General features: G+C 49.5%; 1 protein-coding gene across 6 annotated transcripts in view; it reads right to left on the minus strand.

Moving 5' to 3' along the window:
• LOC306799984 (mitogen-activated protein kinase kinase kinase 3-like) overlaps positions 1 to 22,097 on the minus strand; it is a 159,702-nt gene that overhangs the window by 58,308 nt on the left and 79,297 nt on the right. For 2 of the 6 annotated variants that reach the window (XM_079301696.1, XM_079301695.1), the window contains exon 1: positions 16,404 to 16,568. The gene's annotated coding sequence lies outside the window, so the exon portion shown is untranslated. Of the gene's footprint in view, positions 1 to 16,403; positions 16,569 to 22,097 lie in introns of those variants that run through there. The other 4 variants (XM_079301697.1, XM_079301692.1, XM_079301693.1 and 1 more) reach the window with 3 other exon arrangements.

Genomic DNA, 22,097 nt, shown 5'->3' on the forward strand with positions numbered 1-22,097 from the left:
GAGGTTTAGAACCTGCCTGAGTCCTGTTGTCAGCATCTCTGACAGCCCTTTAAACAAGCCATTGAGAGCTTGAAACAAATCCTCTTCTCAGAAATTACTTTATAAATGAAATGTTCCAGACAGCAGCTCCAGTGAGTTAGAGTGGTTTGGGTAGGAAAGGATCTTAAAGATCTTCTACTTCCAATCCCCTGTCACGGGCAGGGACACTTTCCACTATCCCAGGCTGCTCCAAGCCCTGTCCAGCCTGGCCTTGGACACTTCCAGGGATACAGGGACAGCCACAGCCTCTCTGGGAACCCTGTGCCAGGGGTTAATCACCCTCACAAGGAAGATTTTCTTCCTAATATCCAATCTAAATCTCCCCTCTGTCAGTTTAAGACCATTCCCTCTTGTCCTATTACTCCATGTAAGAAGTCCCTCTTCAGCTCTCTTGTAGCCCCTTTAGGTGCTGCTATTTTTCTCATCCCTTTTCTTGCTTTGCAGTAATATTGCTTTTACTAAAGTCAGTGCAGTAATCAGTAATGTATGCTGGCATATTAAATAGCTTTGATTTTCCATACAGATCTCAGACTTCTCTAACAATAAAACAAAGAAGCAAATCAAAAGGATTAGAAAGGGTTCTTGTATCAGCAAAGCTCAGAATTAATCTATTTTACATATAACAGACAAGTCAAGCAGAGCAAGTGTCCAGAGAACACATCTCCCACCTGTTTGGGTTTTTATTTTTATCAGGGTCTGCACAACACAGAATTGTGTCTCTACTGAACTCACATTTTCTACAGAGGAACAACCTCTCCCAGCAACTGGTAGAGATGAACCAATCTGCAGACACCTGATGACACCCCAAAGCCCACCTCAGTCCCACTGTGCCTAAATCCAAGTTTTCAAACCAGGCACTGAAGTGACCAAGTCTAAAGGAGCCTCATCTCCTGAACATTCACCTCCCCAGATGAAACTGAGCCAGGATTATTTACACACAGCCCTGCCTGTGAAGATGAAGGTCTGCAGCTAGGGGAGAGCTCTGTCCTGCATCATTTTCCCTTTCACAGGGCAAAATCCTGTCCTCAGCTAGTTCTCTGTGCACTTATGAGTCAGAGAGAAATCCTGATGCCAGTTACACCTACAGAAACCCTCTGATTCCAATGAACATGCCCCTCTAAGTGAACACAGCAAAGGGAAGGTATTTCTACACATAATGTAAAAACCAATGCAGAAGAATGTTGTCATTTCTTCCTCCTGCTTGTTTTCATTGCCTTATTTTTGTCTTTCTCCTCAAATGACCAAAGATTTTGTGGGAGGGAAATTAAAGAAAAAAAAATTTGGAAAAGTGAAGCTTCAGACCTCTTTCTTCTATTTTTCTGGGAAAAAAAGGAAGGAGAAGGAACAGAAAGCAAAAACAAGGAATAGATAGTAAAATAGTAAATAACAGATAGTATTTTCAGGTAAAATAAGCCATCAGAAAAGTCTTTGCCTCAGGGAAAAAAAAAAAAAAAAAGCCACCAAAAAACCAACTTTGCTGGGAAAGCAATTGGGAGAAAATCATCTGGTATCAGAAACAAAGTCCCCATCCATGAAGCTTTACTCCAAAGTCAACATTCTGCCATGGAGAACGTGGTCTGAGAGCTGAAATCTGCACCAGGGACTGGGATGCTCAGATGATAATGGCAGGCAGAAACCAACCCTGCCTCTGTAGCTTCAACATCCAAGAGCATCAAAAACATAACCAGCCTTATGGCTGATCCAACAGGGATTTTAACACTAAGTGACCAAGCTCTGGACAGGAAGGAGGGAGATCCATGACCATGGCAGAGTCAGGCCAACTTCCACACTCGCCCCACCTCACCTGAGCCCCTTTCTGTCCCTTGCAGCACCCCTAGAGCCCAGAGGGTTCACACCTGCACATCCCAGAGCCACCATCCCACAGCCTCTGTAATCCAGCATTTACCCTCAGCCTGCCACAATCAATAGTCCCTCACAGCCATCCCCCTGCACAGCTTCCTCTTTAACAAGCCACAGCCTCATCCCTGCAGCCTGCCTGGATTTTATTGATCCCAACACAACTTTCTGATTGACTGTGAAGCCGAGGGCTCAGCACTAATTGACCACTCTCTGCTCTCTCAGCAGCTGTCTGCTTGATTTTCTCCTGCTCTGTGGGCAAGAAGCACAACCTCCAGAGCACAGAGGGAGACCAGGACCCCAACAGCCACCACCAACTTGGACAGGTCCTGTCCTTGCTCCTGCCACTCTGGATTTGAGATTTCTCCAGTGGAACCCTGGAAACTGGGAGTGTTGAACTCTCTGTGCTGTCAGGCACTGACCCCCAAAAGAACACTGCTTTTGACATTAAGGCTTAGAGAAGGCTTCCAAAATTGAATGACAGAACTAGAATCATTGCTGTGTAGCTTGAATAGATGTGTGTAATATCACATGGTGAAGGATTTGGAAATTGGGGTTTTAGAATATAGTAACAGGTATAAGGCAAGATTAATGTTTTAGGAGGTTTTCCTTCTTCACTGGTATAGGTTGTACTTTTTTAATTGGATAGAAAATGCCACATTGCAGGTCATAGGTGTTTGGTCATTGGGTCAAAAGTGAAAATAATTTAGGTGTTAGACCTTAAAAGATCTTGTAACACAAAAGATAGATCACCATTTTTAGCTTGTTAGCTACAAGTGCTGTAGCACTCACTCACTGTAACATAGATAAGAATTAATAAACATCTGAGTCCAAACATGAAATTCCATCTCTCATGCTTTTAATCCTGACTCTGACAGAAAAGATAAAACCTGACAGGAGAAAGCAGAGCTCAGTAAGTGCTTAGTGGCAAGCAAAGATGAGAAGCCAGCTGTGGTTTTGGGCAGCAGGACCAGGTTTCTGCTCAGCCCCAGGACCATGCTGCCTCCATGAGCTGCTGCCATCAGTGGGGAGCTGCTGGGTTATGAAACAAGCATGTGGGGCAGCTGGCACAGTGGCTTTGTTCTCCTCATCCTCTGGACTTGCAGTGTCACATGAACTCGAGTGCACTTGCCTTCTCAGTAAAAAATGAGCCATCAACAGTGCAGAACCAGCCTGAGCACACAGAGCCTCACAGCCTGCAGAACACTCACTGCCCAAAGCTCAGAGCACTCAGGGCCTCCCAGCTCTGCCCTGCCTCTCCTGCCAGCCCTTCCCTACCCAGTTTTCACAAATCTCTGCTTCTGCAGAGCCTGAGCACAGCTGCTGCTTGCTGCAGTGCAGACAAGGTAACTTCTCCAAGCTGTGCCATCACCCAAGAGTGACCTGCTCACCCAGGGCAAGGCAGCACCTTCCTGATGCTGCACTCACTCTACTCTAATCCCCAAAACCAGTGGAGGGGAGAAAAGTTGATGACACTGAGGAAAAGGCACATCTTGTCTCTAAACCCAGCTCAGGGCATTGCAGAACTTGAGACTGAGAGCATGATAGTTCACCAAGGCCAAGAGCAGTGGGATGAGTAATTTCCTCTCCTACCATGTCCAGCCTGGTGTGGAGCAATGGAAAGTCACTGTGGGCATTTTGTCCAGCTCAGAGGAAGTCTGACCTGGAGACTTTCAGAAAAGAGAAGCCCACCACCCTTGAGAAACCATGAACCAGCCCTGCACCATCAAGGCAGCTGTACAGCACCTCTGAACTGGCAGACCAGCTGCTCAGCAGCTCCAAAATCAGGTCACTTATTAGGCACAGTGGGGAAGCAGACAGTTGCTTTTAGAAGAAAGCTCTGGAGAAATACAGTTCAGCTCAGTATTGATTCCCACAGCTCTGTTACAGACAGAATTAATTTCCAGGATGGAAAGAAACATATGCCTGCATATCAAAACAAAACACAGAAGCTTTTCCAGTCCTCAGGCTGCATTTCAATGGAAACCAGAAAGCTGTCATGATAGAAAGATCTCAGTTTTCTAATTAATCCTCCCTGCTGAGAGTTTAATGCTGCTAATTGATGAGGAGAGGTGGTGTCCAGACAGTGCCTGCAATTCTTTTTCACATCTTTAGGCCAAGTTCTGTCTAAATTAAATAATAAGGCAGATTTGCTCCCTGTGTGCACTGTGCTCTGCTCCAGCTCCCTCCTCCCTAGAAGATGTCTGGTGGAGGGAAGGGAGGCAAAGCCCATGTCAGAGCTCTTTACAAGTGCTGGAAGTTTTCCCAGAAAATGTCATCTGTGGTACTGTCACTTCCACAGGACAAGCCAAGAGAAAGACCAGTGGTGCCAGGGACACTGCCTGTACCATGAAACACCCTCCATGGATCTGGGTGAGCTTCTCCCCATGCCACAGAGCAATTGCTCAGCCAAGAGACATCCCATAACACCTCCAAAACCCACACAGAATGTACTGTGATGTCAGGAAATAGATCAGACCCTGCAGAACAGCCTCTGGTGTCCAAGTGTCACCACCAGCAGAAAGATGTCACTCGTGCAGAGGAAGGCTGGTTGCTCACCTGCACCACAGAATGGTTCTCATCCTCAACCCTAAATACTGATCTCACACTGGTGCTGACCAGGAGACACCTCTGGAGCCAGCAGAGCAACCCTAAGTGCAAAAACCAGCAGAGTCTCAGTAGCAGAAGGCAGTTCACATGCCTGGATAGGAAATTCCTGCTCCCATTCCCTATGGCAGCACATGCTCTGGTTCTTCCCCTGATCTAGGTAAGGACAGAATTTCTCCCTTTATTCTCAACACTCAACCCAAGAGCTCTGAGCAATTTTGCAATTGGGAATGCAAAACAAAACTCAATGCATGTGCTGTGGTTACCAAGCAGTAACAAACCAAGCAGTGCTGATGGTCCCCAGGCTCTGGCACTGCAGCACTGCTCTGTTTGTCATGGCAATAGCATTTCCACCTGCACCTCTGACATCTCCACTGGGAGCCTTTGCACACTGCTCTCCTAGATCATGGCCAGCTGTGCAGAGGTCCAGCTGGCTGACCTCTCCTTTCCAAAAGGCTGCTATTTTTTCCTCCCCCTTATTATTATTAGTTTTCAAGCCACCTACTCCATCATAAATATAAAGTAAAATTAGCTTATTCCTAGAATGCTATAAAAAGACAAGCTCATGCCTGCACAAACTGACAGCAAATCAAGGGGAAGGCTCAAAACACACCAAGAATGGCAAGTTGAGAGCTTTTGGCCCTTTTCTCTTTTTGCCATTTTGCTACAAGCAACATGTGCACGTGCAGGTTGAGTCACATGCAGGCAGTTCCTCACCTGCACAGTGCTCTGAGCAAACCACTCCTGCCTGCCCAGCAGCCTGTTCATAAACACACACCAGGGAGAAAAGCCAGCAGGGAGGTGGATGAGATGATCTAATAGGACCTTTTCCATCCCTTAGCTTTTCTGCTTAGTCACAGGATAAATATCCCCCACGTCGCAGAGAAACACTCGCCTGCTCGTGGGGGGAGAGTTGCCCTGTGAGACATTTTGGCTTCCAGATGTTCACAGAATCCCAGAGCAGATGTGGTGGGAAGGGAGCTCTGCAGATCTCCCAGTCCAGCCCCAGTGCTGAAGGAGGCTCACCTGGAGCAGGCTGCATGCCCAGGCAGGTTTGGAATATTCCAGAGACAGCTAACAGGGCTTACCCAAGGGAAGTTCAGCAACAGAAGACTCACATTAGCCTGGTTTGCAGCTTCAGGGAGCTGAGGCACCCAAGCAAGTCCCCTAATTCCTGTCCCACAGCCAAAAGCAGCACAGAAACCTCATTTTTCTCCTATTTGTGCTTCTCCAAGCTCTTCTGCTCCAAGATGGAAAGACACTTTTTTTACTTTTGCAGAAGGCAGGGCTGGCAAGAGCACAGACAGCAAACAATCAGGCCAAGCCTCCTGTGACAGACTGAGACAAAAAACCTCAAAAACCTTAACCACCCCAGAAAAGGAAATGCAAGGAACCAAAGGGTTTGGGGAGAAGAGGCTCCAATTCAGCAGTTTTGGTTTTCATGGTAATTTCCATTTGCATTGATTCATGCCACAGCACCAGCAAGGCTCTCTTGATTTGTGCAAGGCTTCCACAAAAGACCATCTTCACACAACTCAGAGCACCTGAGAGCCTCAAGGCCACAGATCTGCAAATTTCAGCATGCAAGGAAAAAAATATTTCACCATATAAATCATTAAAAAAAATCCCCCATCAGGAAAAAAAAAAAAAACACACCAAAAAGCCTAAATATCTCTTGCAACAAGATGGACACCAAGGGATAAGGCAGCATCTCTGGAAAGGGAGCTGGGAATAGAAGGTTTTACTTCATTTTCTGCTGAACAATGGGATAACCCTGAGCACTGCAAATTCTCACAGGATTTTGTGTTTTTCACAAGAACCTTGTTTCCTGGAGTCACATGATTACATCAGAATCCACACTTCCCCTTTTTTTTGTTAAAAAGAACTATTTGCAGATGTCAAAAGTTGAAGAAGCACAAGTCATGTCTGAAATGCTCAAACAAGAAATAATAGAAGCATCTACTTTAAAAGAAATAAATCTGCTTTTTTTTTGGAGGAAAGCATGTGATCCAGGATTCCTTTTCAGCAATACCATGCACTGGAAACCTTGGACTGGACAGGGAATGACTTAATTTTGGGAAAAGGTGGGTTCCTTCAACATCTCCATCTAAGTTAGAGATTGAAAATAGTTTTCATAGCAACACCTGCCTAGAAACTAAGCAGTCCTTTTGGGGTACCCTGATACTGTCTTTCCTAGTCAAAAAGAACATTATGCACTGGGGGACAGTATCAAGGCACAACAGTTAAAAAAATACAGCAGAATACTTTTCTCAATTTTCTTTCCACTTCTTTTATCCAGCTTTGAGCAGGGTAAAACCATGGAATTCAGCTATGCCAGCTCATCTGCTGGCATTCCCTGCTCACCAAAACCACCAGATTCACAGCTACTGGTGGATTTTGCCCAACAGAAATTTACCTGATGGTAAAAATTATTCTATAAATAAGGACTTGATTTTCTGAGAAAGCCTGTGTTGTATTTCACAGAGCTCATCCCATGTCTTGCTGAGCTTAGGGCAGTGTCACCATGGCACTGCAGGCACCTGGGCTGCACCTGCCCACCAGCACTTCAGAAAAATAAACTTTGGCCACATGTTCAAATACTCACAAGCACCACAAAGAGAAGATCTCAGGTCATGCTTCTTGCATGGAACAAAACAATTAAGATGTAGAAGACTTACATGCTAAGCTATGCACTGAACACATTATATCCATGAAAAAAAGAGTACCACACTTCTAGTTAAATCAGTGGCCTGACCCATTCTGTCCAAACCAACTAGCAAAGGTGCAGAGAAATTCAGAGGTGAAGATTATGAAGTGCCTGAGCAGTTGTGGTGCTCAGTGTGAGCCAAGCCCTGGGGGTGGCACCCACCACCCTCCCTGGAGCTCAGCCCTGCCATTCCCCAGCTCCAAGAGTTTGCTTTCCATCAGCTGCTCACAGAGACAGCAGCTCCTCCTGCTCACCAGGCACACACAAGGGCAGAGCAAGGAAACCTCTCTGGCACAGCCTCTGTTTCTGCATGATCTCACCTCCAGGATGGCAGGGAAGGCAGCACAGACCTGTTGAGGCACATTGTTCCCTCTCAGCCCTGGCCAAGAGCTGGGCCATTGAGCTGCTGTGCTCCTGCTGCTCCCAGCACAGCCTGGGGCAGCTCCAGCCCCATCCTCTGCCTGCAGAACTGACCCCAGCACAGCCCATGCCCAGCATTAGGGGCTGGTTCACAGCTCCCAAACCCCTGAGCTCTGAATTGGAGTGTGCACAGTGTGGAACACACCAAACCCTCGCTCCTCCCAGCCCTGCAAAGGATGGGCACACCAAACCCAGATCTGCCTATCCAAACAATTACCTCCTGCCTACTCAGGACTTCCCCTCCCTGCTCTGTCTGCTCTCAGGACTTGGGAAGGATCCCACACAGGCTGCTTTAACCTGGCTGCAGAGGTGCCACAACATCTGGGACCTCCTGCCCTCTGCAGCTCTCACTCTCTTCTGGTTAATGCTTATCTCACTGCACTCAGTTCTCAAGGATGTCTGTGCTGCTGCCTTTGGACCACACAGGAAAAAAAAACAAAGTGACTCCAGGGTCTACAAATAAATATTTTTAAAATAATAATCAGACTAACCAAACACTAAAACAACTCTTGCTAACACTTTGCTCTGCTGCCCCTATTTGAGCAAACATGGTGGGAAAAAAAAATTAAATTACAATTTTATTTGTAGAATTTCCTTTATACCTCCTTCTCCTTCCCCAGGAAGATTTGCTCTAAAAGGAAAAATACCACTCAATGTTTCTATCCTTGCTTATTTAAGAGGAAAACACAGCATACAGCTCTGCAATATTAGCACCTTTCCCACTAAACTATGACTAAATGAAACATGGTACAAAAACTAAAGACATGGAAGTTACAGGTCCTTTTTTTATCCCCTTTTTAAAACGGAGTAAGTGCTTTCTGTGCCAAGCTCTAGAAACCAAATCACACATACAAAGAAACGAATTTGGAAATCCCCCTCCCTCCACCCCCACTGCTATTTGCTAAGGAAACCAGATGCCCAAAGCCAGCCAAAAAATGATCTCAGCCATTCTTAAGAGAGACTACAGTGCATTTTCATGAGTCATGGAAAGCAACAACTCGTTGCTTTGGTAATGCTAGGTAAGCAAGTGGTCATCCATCCCCAGCCAGACTTTCAGCACTAAGTCAAAGAGCAGCCCCTGTCTTGACAGATTACATCAGAGGCAGCCCCAAAATAGAGCTGTGCAGCAAGGTGCCTTGCAGGAGGTTTTATGGCAGATGCCATAAATTGTGTCCATGGAAGCATTTAGCACAGCAGCCAGGCTCCCCCATGGTACTGCTGCAGGGCTGTGATCAGTGCTCCTCTCTCAGAGCAGGCAGCTACAGGCAGCAAGGGGAGAGGATTGCAACAACCCTCTGTGGGCTGGAGACACTGCTGCAGGGGCACCACTCCATGGTGACACTCCTGAACATGGCCATGAAGGTGGTGATGCCCTGAGATGCAGCCTAGAGCCCTCACCCATATCTGTCCAAGGGTTTGGGAATCCAGCCCAGGGCAGGGCAGGGAGGTGGGTAGGATCCCCATGCACCAAGGGGAGATCCCATTCAACACATCCCATGTTCTTCCACAAACATTTCCCACCTTGATCACCTCCTGGTGACTCCCTCAGCAGCCACACAGCCACTGCTGCCTGGGCAGCTCTACAGGGGTCAGACACCAAGCTGCTCCTCTCTGGCAGCACCAGGTGTGAGAGGCAAATCAAATTCCCACATGGTGATGAACCAGGTACAGGCAGCCTTGCTCCATCCCATCTAAGCTCATGTACCACACCAGCTCCCTGGGACAGCCCCACTGGGCTCCTGAAAGGGAAACTCTCCAGCACAGGATTTCCTGGACACAGACCAAGACTAGAACAAGCTCATTCCCATGCAGAGATGAAGATGCTACAACCTTCAGTACCTTTTGTGCTGAATCCAAAAGCCAACTGTGAAAACATTTCCTCAGCCCTTACAGCCAGCCAGGCTCACACCAGTTTTTATTCACACCTGCAATGCTGGAGGTGAAGTTGCTGAAATACTGGCACGATTAAACAAATATTTTCTCTCTATTTCTTGTGTCATCAGCCAGGTGCATTGTGCATGTCTTGAACATTTCAGCTTCTCAGTCTCAGTAAACACTCCCAATCCAAACAAAAATAGGCAAGAACAGGCATGGTTCCTCAAATCCCTCATTTCAGCCATGTCACAACAGGAGTGAGCAGATCTCAGCCTGATCAGATCCATCCAGCCAAGCCACCAGGAGCCATCCTAGCAGAAAACTGAGGTCAGGAGGGACAGAGCACCACTCTGTGCTGTGTGGTTCCACTTCCAGGCAGATCTGACAGTCCCATCCCAGCCCCAACAGCCAGCAGGGCTTCCCTTGGCTGCCACTGCCACAGCAGGAACTTAACAGGAGCCAAGGGCAGAGTTTCCCAGTGCAAAGCCAAGAAACTAACCGGACAGAACCTGTCCCATCATGAACTCTACTAAGACAGTTCAGCCACAGCCACCACTCACAAGGAACACAGAGAGAGCACTAAAATGATGCCTTTCCCAAACATTTTCCCTGTGGCACAGCACAACTCAGGAGCAGCTCAAATACATCCTGCCACAACATCCAGAGCTGGACCTTGACCCTTTCAGCAAAACCAGTGATGCAATAAACTAAGCACAGCTCAACACAATCTGTTTATCTCTTTTACTTGCTACCAGCACTATCCAAAAAGAAATAACTGGAATACCTTGCATATTTCTTTAATGACTCTTGGCATTTTGTTAACACCAGCACTGAGGGAATAAGACCAAGGAGCAACAAACCAGTGGTTTATTAACCACCAGGTGCTGAGGTTTCCCAAAAGCCACTCTCTAAGAGCAGGATTCCAGCAGAGGGACCAGTGCTGTAGATTCATGCTGAAAGGCAAACAGAATGCATTGAGGCTGCAGTAAGAACACTTCCCATCAGAAAGGAAAGCTCTCCAGTAACTTGGCCAGCCTGACATCTTAATTAAAGGATGCTTCATCAAACAAGTCCTGATCCACATTACAGCAATGTACAGATCAGTCACAACAAAAGGAAGCCCAAGTCTCTGATTTCAAGGTACTGGTTATTCATCACCTACCCAACCCACAAACCTCCCTCCAGCCACATACCCCCACAGCATAGGGACTTCAGGGTGATCACCCCTCTGCAGATCAGACTGTCATCATCCCCATCTGCTTCACCCAGCTGTAGATAACAGTGTTATCAGCTCCCCTGCACAAGGGGGACGTTTCCCCCAGGGCACTCCCCAGGTAGTGACAGAGAAGAAGAGGAGAGAGGCTAAAAGGAATAAGGTATTTAACAGGGAGTTTCTCTGCACTCTCACCTGTTCTGCTTCCACCTCCATCACTGTGGTAACAGCCCTTACCCTCACACCTTCTCCCTAAGCCATTCAACCTGACAGCAAACACACAGCTGACACCAAAGATAGCACCAGCCATTTATCATCCAACAGTAAAACTTTCATACCTCTCCCCTGGTTGATGGCAGGCTCAAATGATAGTGAAGGTGGTGACAAGCATCAGCCCTTTTCTCTGCAAAGTTCCATGAACATCAGCACAACACCACCTCCTTCTCTCTATCGTCCTCTCTTGCACAAGCAGCCAGCCCAGCCTTTTTAACACACATCCTAATTGGACACAGCTGCAACCTATTAAGGGCAAGGCTGTTTCCACTCTTTGGTAATTAGCACAGCTGTAACTCATCGGGGCAAGGCTGCCCACAGCACCATCTCCATTCTCTCACAATCCATTCTCCCACATTGACCCAAACAACCCTTCCTTAGCAAATCACTGCCCCATACAGGGGATGCCCCAACCCTTAAATTTGTATCTGGGCAAGATATTGCTGTTATTCAGAGCTGGTGAGAGCCTGATGTGCTCATCACCCTATGTCCACCACCCTTCTGCAAGGTGCTCATGGCTTGGGATAGAGCATCCCTGTTGCCACCTTGCAGAGTAAATGGTGCAGGCAGTCTGTGACAGACTGTGAAGAGATTAAGGATCTGCTAAATTCTTCTGGGCTCTTATTTACCATGGATGGCACTGCACTATTTCCAGTTCACAACTAGACTGTGATAATATGACCTCTGCTCAGTACAAAAGCCCCAAAAACAAGAGGCTGCAGCACAAAAGTACAAAGCAATCCAAGTAATTCACCATCCTCATCACAATGGACTTCTGTGCACATCCATAGAATGGAATAGTTCAACTGAGAGGGATCTACAGTGATCATCCAGCTCAGCTGCCTGAGGACTCCAGGACTGCAGGACAAGGACAGACCTCACCAGATGTGCCAAAGCAGCAGCATCTGACCCTCTGCACCAGCTCAGCACAGGGTTCACTCTTACACACAATATCTGTGCTAAGGGCAGTCATGTGCAAAGTTTTCAATATTCCCTTGGGGATTTGGGAGCACCTGAAAGCCACTGTGCACGAGACACCTGCACGTGGACAAGACAAACATAACCATGCCAAGACAGGAGCACTCCAAGCATTGCAGGGCCACACACACCCTCCAGCACTGATGAATGCAAGGTGTTCCTACCTCCTCACAAAGCCTTCTTATCTCACAAAATATTTTCCCAAAGCAACTGTACAAAGTCTTTTTCTCCATGTGAATCACCCTGCTATCAATCAGAGACTTTCTGTCCCTTTAGCACACAGGTCCCTGGCCACATGGGTATTGCAGAGAGCCTCTAACCCACCCACCCAGGCTGGTTTTTTTGAGCAATTTGGTGTTAAATCACTACCTGAACACACCTGACCCATCCTCCTGCCCCCCAGGACCTGGCCTGAACACATGGTGTTTGCACAGCAGCCCAGGCAGGAGCTTGGCCAGCTCCTTCCAGGATCTGGCCCGAGCTGCTGGGCATGGCACTGCTGTGCCAGCAGGACTTTGTCCCAGGCAGCTGCTGAGCCAAACCCTGCCTCAGCTCCACCCTGCTTCACTGCTGTACTGCTCCTTCTCCCTGGGCTGCACTGATCATTCCCCACAGTGGAGAGGAGAAAATCAGAGCAGCTCTCACAGAAGTCACAGTTAGTCCTGCATAAAATGGTGGCCAGGCTGGGGTTTAACTCAGGAGAGCAAAACCAACCACAGATTCCCATTAAACTTTGAACCACTTTGTCTCCACTGACATTTATATTGGGATCTTCCAGCACAGAAAAAAAAGGTGCTTGGAGAATGCATTTGGGAGTTGAACCCCCTGTTTTAGAGGGTACAGGTACATCTTTCACCTTTGACCTCTAAAAGCCTCAGAAAGCCCAGGTAAAACACTCTGGGTTCTCTTCACAGACATTCCAAGTGCTCTGGCACCAGAAGCTGGCACCTGAGACCAGACACAGCAATGACATGCAATGGTGTGTCCCCACCACTGGTCACACAGACAGGGATGTAGAGCTGCAGGGGTCCCCATCAAGGGTCAATCTGATGATGCTTCTTCCACCATCCTGGTCTCAGCCTGGCCCCAAGCCCTGTGGCTCCAGGGGAAGCTCCTGGAGCAACATCTCCAGTGCCAAAACAAAGCAGGGAGTCAGGTACCCCCAGCCTGCAGCCCCTCTGCCTGTGCTCCTCTTGCCTGTGCAACAGGTTTGCTGCAGGGAACAGCTCTCCAGGGCCTTTGAGGAGCAAGGCATTGATTTTTAAAGGTCTTAGCTTTTAATTTCTTGTGTTATTAAAGATGAACTGAGACTGACTGGATCATAGTATCGCTAAGGTTGGAAAAGACCTCTGACATCACTGAGTACAATTATTAACTCAGCACTGCCAAGTCCACCACTAAACCACATCCCCAGTGCCACATCTACTCTGTTTTTGAACAATTCCAGGGATGGCAATTCCACTTCCCTGGGCAGCCTGTTCCAAAGCCTGACCACCCTTTTGATTTGGGCACCAGCAGCATTTTAATGACTAATGGGAAGATTACTTGGCTAGGCCAGATCAGAACTGCAGGGACACAAAGAAAACAAACAAAAACGCCCACATATCCACACTTCTGCACCTTCACAGACAGAAAACCCCTTGCCTGTCTGATGCTCACCACAGCACTGACCACATCAGATAAAGGCTCATGCCATGTAGGATATGCCAGCCTACAGAGACAGTGTGATTCAGGCACAACTGAGATGACATTCACCACCTCTGCATCTCACACTGCACTCAGCAAAGGCAGAAAAGGTGTGAGAAAGAAATGTTGAACTGCCCTGACCTGTGGGAAAGGGGAGCTGCTCCTTGGAGAGACTCACCAAAAACAGCTGGTCACCCATTTCCCCTTTTGGAGATTAAATAGCTAAATAAATAAACCTGGGAATTGAGGGTCAACCTGCCAGTTTCAATATCAATGAGCCATCTATAGCTTTCCCTCCCTGTCTGGGAAAATAATAAAAACCAAAAAAAGTTTAAATCCATATTCCACTCCTTATGGCTCCACATTGCATTTTTCATCTCCCCAGTGCACAGCTGACATTCTGCACATTTCTCTGCACACTGTGCTTGGCCTGTGCTCTGTGCAAAGAGGGGAGTGGAAGGGACTGAGCCCAGCAGCCTCCTGCTACCGTCAGGAATCAGTGAGCACCATCCCTGTCTCCCACAGGCTGGAAAGGGCTCAGCCACCTCCTGTGAAGGGCTGGCACGTGGGTGCATCTCAGGATCTAAGGAGTCCAGAGATCTGCAGAGGGATGAAATGTGCTTCCTCAGGCCAGATGAACTGCACAGGTTGAATTGTAGTTGAATCTGTCTTTTTTTTCCTGTGTTTTCTGATTCCCTCAGTCTGGAGAGCCAAGGCAGACTCCGAGCAATCACTCCCTCCTTTCTCCTACGTGTAGACAGGCTTGTGCACTCCAAAGCCAGCCTGCCTTCCCTGAGCAGTCTAATAAAAGATATCCCTTCTAACAGCAAACCCTGACTCACTTCCCTCTAGGCTCGACCAGCAGGTCTCCAACAGCAGGGCCAGATCCAGCAGCACAGAAGATCCTGCCAGCCCTCGCTCTCGTTCCCACGTCCATCTGGGGAGAGCAGGGCTGGAAGCACAACACTTTCCATGCTGCAGCAGCACACTCCATCCCACGGCTCTGCCAGGGAGCCAGACACACCGTGGGAGCTCTTCCCAATGGGAAAATTCACACAGCATGGAGTGCAGGATAAAGTCAGGGAGCATCACGGAGCAGCAGGAACGTTCCGGACGGGCTGGAGCCGCTCCTCTCGCTGGCTTCCCGCGCCGGAGTCGCTTCGTCTGGCTGAAAATCCAGACCACATCTCTCTGCCTGAGCACACTTCCCTCTGACAGGCTCCAGAAAAATGAATGCATTGCCCATCAGCACACGTCGACAGGGCAGAGCTGTGGGTTTCTGGTGGAGATTAAGGACCCATGGAAAAAATTGCGGCACCAAAACCCGTTCACACGAGGAAGGTATAAAAGGTCCTTTACATCCACATCCCACCAGGCTGGCAGCTCGTCCAGCCTCACGTCCTGCCTCAACAGAGGAGCTTTTACAAGATGCAAAACCTTCCCAGGGCAAAGGCTGTGCCCAGCTGTGGAGGTCTGCTCTGATCTGCAGGAGCCCTGGGAAACCTTGAAATCCCTGTTTATAATTAATGTCTGGAAGTTGGACCATCTGACACAGGTTTTGAGACACAGGTAGAGCAAAACCCCAAATGCAACTGATCTCACACACACCTGAGGAGCTGCTTCCAAGAGCTGCACTCAATGCACAAATCCTGCACAGAGCTACGTCAAACTGCACACACCAGACTGGAAATAAATCCAGAAGGTGTCACAGAAAGAAATCCCCCCCCCGACCATTCACTCTCACCAAAGAAGTGAAATATCTTGACCCTGGAAATCCCTGGGATCACTTAAACCCTGCACAAATCCCAAACGAGTCCCGTGGTTCATGCACCAGCAACACATGCAAGACCCATTCCCGAACCAGGAACGGGTCCGCTCCCAAAATCTACTGGATTACTAGACAGAAATTGAAGAGGAGGATAAAAGCAGCAGCCGAGGAGAAGCCGAGTTGCGCCAGGGTCAGCGAGAACTGCACTTGGCCACCGTGACCACCTGCCCAGCTGGTCCGCGGCTCCCACCTCTCTCCGCTCCTCCCGTACAGCCGCGGAGGGCAGAGGTTCGGTGCTGATCACAAATCCTTCCCGAGCATCATCCCGAGCCGCGGCTCTGCCCCGCGGCAGCGCTCGCTCCGGCCAGGTGCGAACCCAGCTTTCCTCGCACCACTCGGGGACCCACGCAGGGCTCCGGATCCGTGCCCAGCAGAGCCTTCCTCCCCGCGTTCATCATATCTAGAGAGCTCTGCAGGACAGCGAGGGATGGCCGAGTACCCCCGCACCTCCCTGGATGCTTTCCAGGGACCCGGAGCCAAGCGACCGCATCCAGAATCAGCTGGCTCCAGAAGCCAATGCATCCCAAAAACGGGGACCGGAGTCTAAATCCTGCCGCTGGGACAAGCCACAGGCAACAACCTGGGGAAAGCAGCGACCCGAGAGCAGCAGCACAAGGCAGGGGTGTGCGGGGAGCCCCGGGGAAGGGCAGTCCTTCAATGTCTCTGCACGGACCCGCGCCCTGCTTCTGGGAAGCGCATTTGGGGACCCCCCGCTTCCCCCCGCGGCTCCCCAAACACACCCGCAGGGACAAGCTCCCACTTGCCAGACTAGAAAGGAAGGAAGAAAAAGCCACGGAAGCCAGAGCCGGCTGCAAAACTCTCGGTCACCACTGCAGACAGCAGGATAATTAAAAGAACGAAACTATTCACGGAGGCAAGGATCCAGCGCCCGCGGAAAGGGGGGTTGAGGACGGACTTACCGGGGTCACCCGCGGAGGGACATGCGCGACCACAGGGGCTGGTGTCACCACCTCGGGTCCCAGCGCCTGGCGCGGCTCCGAACAGCACAGCTCAGCTCAGCTCTGTTCAGCTCAGCTCGGCTCGGCTCGGCCGGAGCTGGGCTGGGGCGGCGCACAAAAGCGGGAGGAAGCGGTGACGCGCGGAGCGGCCGCGGACCAATGGCACAGGGATGGGGCCGGGGGCGGACCGGCCCCGCCAGACACCGACAGAGCGGGGATGGGGCCGGGCCGGGCCGGGCACCGCCTGCGGGGGGCGACACCGAGCCCCGGGGCAGCTCCAGAACCCTGGGGAGACACCGAGCCCCGGGGCAGCTCCGGGACCCTGGGGCGGCACTGAGCCCTGGGACAGCTCCGGGACCCTGCGGCGACACTGAGCCCTGGGACAGCTCCGGGACCCTGGGGTGACACCGAGCCCCGGGGCAGCTCCGGGACCCTGGGGCGGCACTGAGCCCTGGGACAGCTCCGGGACCCTGCGGCGACACTGAGCCCTGGGACAGCTCCGGGACCCTGGGGTGACACCGAGCCCCGGGGCAGCTCCGGAACCCTGGGGTGACACCGAGCCCCGGGGCGAAACCGATCCCCGGGGCAGCTATGGAACCGTGGGGCAACTCGGACCCCCGCGGCGGTTCCGAAACCCGGCGTGGTTCCGAGTCCCGGGACAGCTCCGGACCCCGGGCTGCTTCCGATCCGGGTGCAGTTCTGCTCCCCGAGCGGATTTGCATGCCGGAGGATGCCCCGTCCCGCAGCCCCGCTCGGTCCCGGTGGTGCTGCCCTGGCCCTGCAGGTGGGAATAGCCCCGGTGAGACTCGAGAGGAGCTCTGACCCACGGGGCGGTTCCGAATCCCGGGGCAGCTCCAACCCCTGGGGCGGTTCCGATCCCGGTGGGCTCGGACACCCGGCGCGGTTCCGGATCCCGGGGCAGCTCCCGGATCGTGCCCCGTCCCGCAGCCCCGCTCGCTCCAGGTGCAGTGTCCCGTGCTCCCGCAGGTCACATCAGCCCTGCTGAGACACCGTGGGATCCCCGGCTGTGCTTTCCAGAAGGATGGAGTGTGACCTCTGCTCTTCAGCTGAGGTTCTCCTACCTTCTGGAAAAACGGGGCTGGATGCGAGCTGTCCTACCTAGGACTGGCATAAAAAATCAGGAGATGGTGAAAACGGGTGAAACCCCTTGATTCTGGGATGAAGCTTCATCAGGATGCTGGTGAAGATGGTGGTATCTTGCTGCCTTCTGCAGGGTCCAGCTTTCTCCACACGGCTGGGATATGAAGCAATTGCTCTGATAACTTGGTTTGGCTTTGCTTCTTTGGGGCAATTAAAGTAAAATTGAGCTATAGTTAAAACCAAAGAGCTTTAGACTGTTCCTGAGTCACAGCTTGCTCTCTGAAACAGCTCAGGGCTCCCTGGGCAGCTCCCTGGAAAGGTAGAGAAGGCTCTGGGCTGTTCTGATCTACACCCACTGTCCCAAATCTCTGTTGTGTGTCCAAGTTCCTTTGGACTCTCTGTATGGAAGGAGCCAGCAATGGCATAGAAGCAAAATTATCCCTAAAAAGGGCCAAGCAGAGGCAGTAAAACAGATGGAAGTGGGAGCTGAGTTATGTACCAGATATCCCTCGGACTGGTGGGAAAGAGAGAAAATTTGTGCAGACAATGGAAAAAGTAACTAAGAATATATCTCTGATTATTTCCTTGCTTCCCCTTTTAGTATATGTGTTGTGGAGAGGAAGAGGAACAAAGTAAATTCAAGATTTCAGTGGGGGAGAGAAAAAAAAATGGGCTGGATCCTAAAACCAGCCCCATTCCCCTCAAGTTTTTAAGGAGTTACTGCTGCAAGAAAGTTTGAGCCATTGCCTATAAAGGCAATAGAAACCCCAACCAGGGACCCCTTGTGAGAGATTCAGATCTCACATCCTCGTATACAATCGCGTGACCTGTTAATAAAATCCATAGAAACCGATTCTGTGTATCCCAAATAACTGCAGATGGCTCCAGCCCAAACCGCTCTGGGTTCCCTCACTCCATAAATGATTTTACTAGGGCCAGTCCTGATCTTGATGTAATTGAATAGGTTTCACTCTTTTCTCTCTCCCTCCCCCTGCCCAGAATATTTGTGCAGCTTACAGAGACACATCCAGGGGGACTGAGCTGTTGCTGGAAGGAACCTCTGACTCCAGCTTGCCTCATCCATTCGGGAAGCAGCGTGAGTCGAGCCCAAGCCACCTGGCTTTGGGAAGGAGGGTGCTTTTCTCTGCACCTTCCCTCTAACTCTTTACAGCTTTTAATAAAATTCTGGCAGCTTGGCACATTTGAAAAGTTGGCTGCTGCCCATCAGGGATGTATGTCATGGATTCCTGTGCTGCAGATGCCTTTCTGAAATAAATCACATGTGTTTACCTTGGGAACCAGGCATAGGACCCCAGGACTTGAGGTTTAAGTATTATAAGGCACCAAGTGACAAGCAGCTCCTTTAAAACCACCTGGTTTTAATGGGAATTGATTCTGCACACACCAATTACTGCTGAAAGCTATAATTCTTCCAAGCATCTCTCCTTCCCTGAATGTGTTTGGTGGCCCATGAGCCCTTCTAGGGGGAATTCAATTCTAGAGTGTCCCTGAGCAATATAAAGATCCTCATGTGTGTCCAGGCTGTTTCCACTGATTTCCACAGCTCTTTGCTGAAGGGTGTGCTGAGGACCTGCCCCTGGATTCTGCCAGCTTGAGTCACTCCTGGAAACATTTCCAAAGGCTGGTGGAAGGATGGGCAGAGGTGTGTGGATCTGTGCAGAGTTTCAGCTGTTGTACAGGAGCTGGATGCCAGTTTCTGGAGAGGAGTGAACACCTCTGGAGAGGGCACAGTGGAGAGCAGTGGTGAACCCAAGTGTTGCAGCAGTGGCTGTCGTGGCTCTGTACAGTGAAATTAAACAGCTCTGTGTGCCTGAGACAACAGGGGTGCACACCTTGTACCCACAGAGCCAAAATCCCCCTTCTTTTCCAAAATTGCCACCAGGACACTTTCTTTGGTGCATGCTGTCCCAGTCAGTGAGACAAAAACCACATCACACATAAAACCTAGAGATGGGTGTTCTGATTGTTAGCTGACTGGTGTAAATGTTGGGTGGATATGAAAGCCTATTTCATCCTGACAGCATCTTCAGTGAAAAGTTTGATGGCACAAGTGGGTAATAGTGAGCTATAAGAAAAGCTGATGGTTCATCCACAGATCAAGAACTTTGCAAATCACAGCCCCAGGCTTGTTCTATTTATGCTTCCCCTTTAATGACGTAAGCATTAGTATTTGCTGTGGGGAGAAAAATGGGAAGATATTTGGCTTTTACCTAACTGCTACTATTTTGGGCTGTGCTAGGGTTCCTGAAGGAAGTGAACACAGGTCCCAGAGCACTGACCCAATTCTTCTGTGACTAAGTATGCTCCATCTAACCTGAAATTCTCCCATGCCTTCTGTTTGATATAATATCCTTTCTTACTTCCTGCCCTGAGCAGCAGCATAAAGCTGCTGTCTGCCAGGCCTTCTCTCCCATCAACATAGCTGAGAATGGTGAGTGAAATCATTCCTATACTTAGTTTCCAAACTGTACAGGAGTGATGCTGTCTCGGGGTAAAGAAAAGGAACCAATTACTTACTGAGAGATTATGAGTTGCTCCTCAGCTGAAGGCTGGAGCTGGGGATGGGTCTGGAGGAGATGTCAGCACATGAATCCAAGCCTGTGATGCTGAAACTTCTGCACAGCAGTGCCTGGGCTTGGCAGATCTGTGCTGGCTGCAGCTCCTCCTCACCGAAAATTAATTGCAGGTCTGCTGTTTGCTGCAGAGAAGCAGGTGGAAAAGGAGACTTAGAGCTCTCCTACGTCCCTCTTACTGTTAAGACCATAGAAAAGCCATATTTATTTCACTAAAATATTTATCTCTTGTTCTGAGCCAACTGGGGACTGCCTGATAGACAAACCTGGCACAAACCACATGTCAGCATTCCTATGGGTTTTGTGCTCCTCCTCAGAAATGTCCACAGCTATGCAGAGGTTTTCTGGGGACAAACATTTGGGGATGGCATTTCATCTCTACCTCTGCTTCTGTTTGACTATCACAACGTGGTGGAGTGGTTGAGGAGGGTGAGAGTTGGGTTCAGATCTCAGTTGCTGTGGGGTCACACAGTTCCCAGCCACCTTTCTCTGCATCTCCTGTGGCATGAAATGTTCCCTGGATGACATGAGCACCTGTTCATATCTGCTGTATGAAAGCCCTCACTGCCAGGCAAGAGCAGGAAGTGATCTCTTGATGGGTTTTGAAACCTTTCCTCTTCCATGGCAGGAAATGTTTTGCAGATAAAGCCTCCTGTCCACACAGCAAATTAACATCGTGGTTTGTAGCTTGGATTTGGCTTTTAGGATGAGGGGGAAATCCTGGGCTCCTTCCTAGGCTCGATGTATAGAATATTTCTAGGATCCACTCCAGCACAAAAGGTAGGTGGCAGCAGCAGGCACTGTAATTTATAAGGCAAGGGTGAGTCCTGCACTTGAAGACAAAATGCTCAGTGTCCATCCTGGAGAGGGTTCAGGGCATGAAAACCCAAGAGCAGGGAGCCACCCTCCATGCACCACCCCCCACCAGACATTTGGGAATACTGCTTCCCATCTCGAGGGGTTGGGAAGTTGCTCCATCAGGGGGACAGAGCAAAGAGATTCCCCCCAGCCCTCTCTGACCAGCATTTGTGTCCATCCACCTGGCTGGACACAGATGCCTGGAGAGAGATTTCAGATCTACAAAGCAAAATCTGCATGTGACATGCAGAGGAAGCAGCTTGCAGCAGCCAGCAGTGTCAATCATCCAAAACAAACAGGCTTAAACTCATATTTCTTCGAAGCTGGGTGTGACTGACACTGAGATTGAGTTGTGTGGATGATGTTTTTTTTTTTCATTGTAGTCATAACATGCACTTCCATAGCTGAATGTAAATTTCCACACTGTCTCTGCTCCATGACTCACCTCCTCTGCCCAAACAGAGGGGAAAAAAATCTCCAAAAAGGACAGAGTGAAAGTGAAGACGGTCTGATTTCTGGGTGGGTTGTTAAGGAAACATCATTGGTGGGCATTTTTCTGTGAATCTTTTTCACATGTGCATTGTGCTTGGAACTTCTGCAAGTTCAACCAAACCAAACTGTATTTGCAAGGTGACTCTGTCACTCTGGTGAAAAGTGTAAAGCTGGAAGCCTTGCAGAATTACCCTGCTTATCTGCAAACAGGCTCAGTTTAAACTTTCTCAGGTAAGGTCAGAACTATTCCAGAATATTTATGGGTTCATCTGGCACCTGAATATTGTGGGAAATCACACAAGAAATATTATCTTTGTGGCATTTGCAGCTGAGACTGCAAGAAAGCCAAAAATTGCAATGGATATCCTGTGTTTCCATGTCAGCTCCTCAGGAACTTCAGAGAAAAAACTTGAGGCTTTCCCTGAAAAGAACCAAGATTCTGCACCCTGCAGCTGGCCTTTCTTGAGCAGAGTGTAAGGAACAAGAGAAGGACTGAAAGGGCAGGACCCAGACATGGATATAGGTATTTGTGTCCAGAGAGCCCTGCTCTTTGTCCCCACTGATAGTAGGATTTTGTTCCTTGAGAATATTACCCTACTTCTCTAATCTG

Source organism: Erithacus rubecula (assembly GCF_903797595.1).
Source record: "Erithacus rubecula genome assembly, chromosome: 3".
In the NCBI taxonomy this organism is placed as follows: Eukaryota; Metazoa; Chordata; class Aves; order Passeriformes; family Muscicapidae; genus Erithacus; species Erithacus rubecula.